The following is a 5,861-nucleotide window of genomic DNA, read 5'->3' as shown; positions in this document are numbered from 1 at the left end:
GGAAGTTCGGTTAGATAAATTGGAAACATTTGTAGAAATTTTTAATGTAGACATGGTTTATATGTATGAAGTTCACCCCATATGTTCCCCACCCACCACGGAGTGCCAACAAGGGCGATGTCTGAACCTGGGGATACCCAGCAGGAAAGACACCAAGGATTCCATATGAGGTATACTCGAACAGATTGATTTATACCAAAAGGTTAAATTCAATCTACTCGATTGACCCATGAGCCACCGCCTCAAAACGTAGTCCTACAAACGATATTTCAGAAATAATATTTGTTCGCCAAACGATATGCTGTTATTGAGGCAATTGGGACCACGTAGAGGCAAGACATGACCAAGCCGATTGATCGGACCGGGCCCATCCGACCTCCCGTCTCTCTCCAAGTAAGGGCCAAAGTGACGTGTTGGGCGTGAGGATCTCACAAGACCAACCCGCCCTCAGCCACCAGGATCCCGTCCTCGTAGATTACGGGTCGCAACCCACGGCAAACAGGTCGCTCCCCGGTTGCCTCTCACACAACCGAGAAGATGTGAGCCTATTCTATTCACCGGGCTCACACAGGAGAGCTCTAGGTTAGTCGACTTTTACGACAAGCTTGCCTAGAGGGCTGAGGTCCTATTCTTATCACCCCGGAAACCCCACGGGGGAAGAAAGTAATGGATTCCAAAAAATCTGGTGCTGGTAGTGATGATGTGTATGAACCCACACTGTGGTATTATAATGCATTGTTATTCCTAACGGACCAAGAACAGCCAGCTTCATCGAGAAATTCCATAGAAACTGTAGAAAACAATGAACTTGAAGAACAAATCCAGGTATGTTTTCATCTTGATATTTAACTTTATAATAATTATTATATAATTACAGTTATCATGGTTAAAGAGTTTTCTTTTCAATTCAAGTCAATTTTTTATTGTAAATATGACAAAGTTTGTGAGCTTTGTGCTTTACGGACAACCACATTTATTTGATCCGGACTCCAAACTTTACATATTTCATCATACGAAATTGATTATAAACCCTGCATAAATATTACAATCAACGCGGATCGATTACATACAGTTACTGGTACTTTTCTGCTGAGAATCTGAGATCAACTGTCATAAAATTTGATCTCGACTAAATATTATGCATTCCACGAGTCTATCAAGCAAACCTTGGTGCATTTACAATGAAATATTGGCCCCGATCGAGCTTGGTCACACTTCATGAATACGGACTATTATATGGTGGAGTTCACTGTTTTTTCATTACTATGGTAACACACACAACAGTGTAGCAATGTTTGTTATTCCTCTGATTCCTCTTTTATTTCAACCATGTGCAGCGTTCTTTTTGCCACGGGATTGCTCCTTTGCTATTGAAGTATTCCTTGTATAAATCACGGTAGTATTTTGCTTGTCCCGACGCACTCCGCCCATAGGTTGCCCGCAAACCTTCTAGGTTTCCCTGACGTTCACGCCATGATCCGTGGTGTACGACTCCATTATCATCTTCCCAATCAACTGTCCCGCTGGTGATGTACGAACCAGATTTTGTTCTTAAATAGTTACGAAGATAGCAACATGCCAATGTAATTATTTGAGCTTTCTCAGGGATAAGTTGGATGGCTCGCTGAAACACCCCAAATCTGGACGCCAGAATTCCAAAAACATTTTCCACTATACGCCGTGTTCTGCTTATACGGTAATTGTAAATGCATTGGTCCAAATCAAGTTTACCGGCACCTTCCCCGCCGTAAGGCTTCATCAAATTTTCTCCCAAGGCGAAGGCGTCATCACCGAGGAATACGTATGGCAGACATGCCTCATCGTTATCATGTAGCTTCTCCGGTGCTGGTATACAGAGTTTGTTTTCCTCCATCATGCGTCCAAATGTACTATATGAAATAACTCCACCATCGGAAACGCGACCGTTGATGCCTGCGTCCACCATCAAAAACTCATAATTAGCATTTACCACTGCCAATAATACAATGCTGAAAAAGCCTTTGTAGTTATAATAGAATGATCCAGAACCTGGGGGCTTTTTTATGGACACATGTTTGCCGTCAATCGCTCCAATGGCATGGGGAAAGTTCCATTTACAGCGAAATTTATCAGCCTCTACAGGGCTCGTTTTAGCGCCCTGCGAATGGCGAAAAGCAGGCGAAAATTCGTATGTTGCCGGCTAACGGTAAAATGGCCTGCTAAAAAAATTAAAAACGTAAAAATAGCAGGAGAAATACATTGATGGTCGCTACAATATACAACGACACCAATCATGTAGATCGACTGAGAAGCCAAAACAGTAATATTAAACAAGAATGATAATCTTTGTGGACAAACATGGCAAATATCGAACGTGAATTCCTCAGTCCAATCACCACGGTGGTGAAGTCGCAAACACACTCAGTTATGCCCCTTTGTTTGGCGCTGTCGTTCACACCGCACTGACTAGTACTTTTGTGTATATAATAATACATGGACTTTCGAAAATGTACGATCTACACGCATGACAAGTTGCACTTTGCTGCAAGCACATGTTGTAATTGTATTCGTTAACGATGAAGTTGTCTACTTTAAAATCTTGGGGGTTTGACTGGTTAGAAGTGGTTGATCAGGAACGCAAAAAAGGACAAACAGTCGTCACGAAAGTTCGCTGTGTTCTTCGTACGAACGTCAAGTCTGTTCAATCAGAAATTTCCAGAAGGCGTGGATAACGGGTACATCAAACGTCAAACACGATGCCGCCACAACGCATAAAAATGGAGAACCCCACAAAAAAGTAGAATTGCTTGAACGAGATAAAATTTTGAGGGAAAATGGAGAATCTCCAGCAGCCCAATCCGTAATCGGTCAGTCATTGGTCCGACTAAAGAATAAGGATAGAGATCGGATGAAAAAACTCTTTGGCATTGCTTTTCTTGTGGCTAAAGAGGAAATATCGTTTACCAAATTTCCGGCATTTGCTAAAATGGAAAAAAAGCATGGAGTAGAATTGGGAGAAGCATATTTAACTGACCTCAAGTAAGCTGAGTTTATTGAAAACAATGCAGAAATTTACGAGGATGAATTAAATGAGACATTGCGCCAAGCCAAATTCTTCAGTCTCCTTGTTGATGGAAGTACAGATGTAAGAAATAGAGAGAAAGAGCTTATTTATGTACTTTTTCTCAATCCAACAACAGGTCGTCAAATGGTTAGGTTTTTTTCACTGAAAGAAATATCACCTAGTCTGCAAGGGAATGCAGCAGGACTTGTTGAGACAATTAAGTGTGCACTCAATGATCACATAATTCAGAAAAAATTAAGAAACATTGTTGGGATGGGTATGGACGGCGCCTCAGTAAATATGGGGAATCGAGGTGGGATTCAGACAATATTTAAAACCAATGAAGGCATGACATGGCTTGTTGCTGTTCATTGTATCTCTCATAGACTAGAGCTCAGTATTAAAGACTCTCTTTCCAAACAAGTCATGTTCAGTGACGTAGAGGACATGCTTCTCACATTGTATCTTATGTATGATAAGAGTCCAAAGAAGGTGCGACAACTTGTGGGAATAGCTGAAGCTTTAGAACTGTCGGCCTGTACACCTGTTAAATCTAGTGGTACGAGATGGATAGAACACAAGGTTCGCGCTCTACAGTGGGTTTCACAAAACTACCGTCTGTTGATGGAACACCTGCAACACATGAGCGTGGATAATACGTTCAAAAAAGATGAACAAGTTAAGTTCAAAGGGTATTATTAGGGAGTTCAGCTTCTCAGGCATCCGCCATACGAATTGCCTACAAAACCCCAATACCACGGCCTTTTCATTTGACTGTTAATGAGAGTGTAATACATTTATTTCAGTTTGTGTTTACGTTTTGGTGTACCTTTATAAATATCTTGTGTTTGTGAATGGTAGCTGACAAATAAAAAATCGCTTATCAGCGTGTACCACGGAGAAATAGCTCTCGTAATGGCCTGACGATCGGCGCGTAGTCAACGAGACGGCGCCATTTTTTTAACGTGTTTACGTTTTCAATGCGCTATTCGCACATGAGCCAATGGAAATATCCGTCTTAAAATGCTTTGGTTATAAAGTTGGGATCTCGTAGTTTATCGTGATACCTGCCAATTCGTCAAACACGTGAGGGCATGGGCTCCAAAAGGCGAATATGGCCTTCCGATGGGTCCGCAACAACAGCAGACGCCGGATTCTGGAATTGGTGGCGATGAGAGGTAAGTCCCATCATCAATGTGGCTGTAAACTGGCAATCTTCGACTTTTTTCTTCTTGGCTCATGTGTAATTTTCCGATTTTTGCTTCGGTGTTTTTCCGTGGCAGCCATTTGTTACAGTCTCGGTTTCATTCTTATCACCTTGTTCCTAACCGCCTACATTAGCGTTGGCCTCGTTCTGAATTTGTAAATCAAAATGCTTGGCCAAAACACCCCGTTCCCAGTAGCTTCGGCTAAAACAACAACAACACCATGTTATCTGTGCTGTCCGATCGGCAATGTTTTCAGTTCAAAATAAAAATTATTGATAACTTCTTCATAGCCTTCCTCGGTGTGCCCAGTGTTTTTTAACATTGGGCGTGGTTATGCTTGACGATTGACTGGTTACGATCGACATGCGAATAGATTCAAGGAATGAAATTAAGGAGTTTATAGTGTGTTCATACCTAAGTTATTGGTCATGTTATGAGAGGGTGTCAGGTTGTTTAAACCTTTTTTCTTCTGTACCATTAAATTGTTTATTTTTTGTTCTAGTTTTCACACAGATAACCTACCTCATAGTGGCCTGAATCATGGCAGATGAAGAAGAGCTGTGTGACTCAGTTTCAGATATTGGTATGCGCATATACATTTATTCACCAAAAGGTCTCTCAAGTAACTTGCGCCATATTCTAAGGAATATAATTATTTCCCTTATTCTACATAACACCGTTGGGACTTGTTATGCCCCCATGATCCTTGGGGTAAACCACTGGCAGAAAAAATAGTTCTGAACTACTTCCCCATATTTAGACCGCAACACTCATCGCTCGACCAATGGCTGTCCAGTACTACTGCTATCTATCTTGCGATGTGTGCAAATTACACTTATTCAACCTTGTGACATAACTGCAGGTCACGCCCTGTCTAGACAGCACGTGCAAAAGAGAAACTGATTGGATTATCCGTATCGCTGGGTGTGGCTGGGGTCATCACAGAATAGATCGACTCGCTTCGCTCGCCGTCTATCCTGTGATAACCCTCGTTGTGCGCTGTCGAACTATTACTTATTTGGCAGTGGATGGCATACATAAAAGTAAACTTGTTACGGGTTCGTAGCCATTTACCCTTGCCAAGGTTTCTGCTCAATTGAGATCGCCTCAGGCTCATCACAGTATAGAAACATAATGTAAACCAACAATCTTTACTTAATAAATGTGTATTGAATAAATTACAAAAACATGTACTTCTTAATATATTTTATTTCTGTTTTAGATACTCTCCTGGGTGAATATTTCGAGCATATGCAGGAAGGCCCTCAGCTACCACCCGACCTGGCTAACAAGATAGATGTTCCAATAACCTATGGACTGTATACCAAAGCATTACTGAGGCTGGAGACAAGAGGAATCAACATTCAGAACAATTTGCCCCCTTTATTAAAACTTTTTGACTTGTTACGGTATTGAAAACGGCAACAGAAAACAGACTCAGTGACTCAATATTACAATGTAAACAATGCTTTATATATAAAATGAGACGTACAGTTTTACAGACAGTTCAACAACAACAACAACATACACATCAGTATTACCGGTCTTTACAAGTTTCCAGTTCACCTTTGCATCCCAAGGAATGTATTCCAGGAAATCCAACGTAAAGA

The 5,861-nt window shown here is 41.3% G+C and overlaps 1 long non-coding RNA gene across 1 annotated transcript; it reads left to right on the top strand.

Moving 5' to 3' along the window:
• The first annotated feature begins 4,145 nt into the window (after positions 1–4,145).
• LOC135464806 (uncharacterized) lies at positions 4,146–5,630 on the top strand. Its single transcript, XR_010443685.1, has 3 exons — positions 4,146–4,221; positions 4,754–4,834; positions 5,474–5,630. It is a non-coding gene; the product is annotated as an uncharacterized LOC135464806 (long non-coding RNA).
• The last annotated feature ends 231 nt before the right edge of the window (positions 5,631–5,861 follow it).

This window comes from Liolophura sinensis, chromosome 4 (genome assembly GCF_032854445.1).
Source record: "Liolophura sinensis isolate JHLJ2023 chromosome 4, CUHK_Ljap_v2, whole genome shotgun sequence".
Classification (NCBI taxonomy): domain Eukaryota; kingdom Metazoa; phylum Mollusca; class Polyplacophora; order Chitonida; family Chitonidae; genus Liolophura; species Liolophura sinensis.
This window is presented reverse-complemented; position numbering and strand designations above follow the sequence as displayed.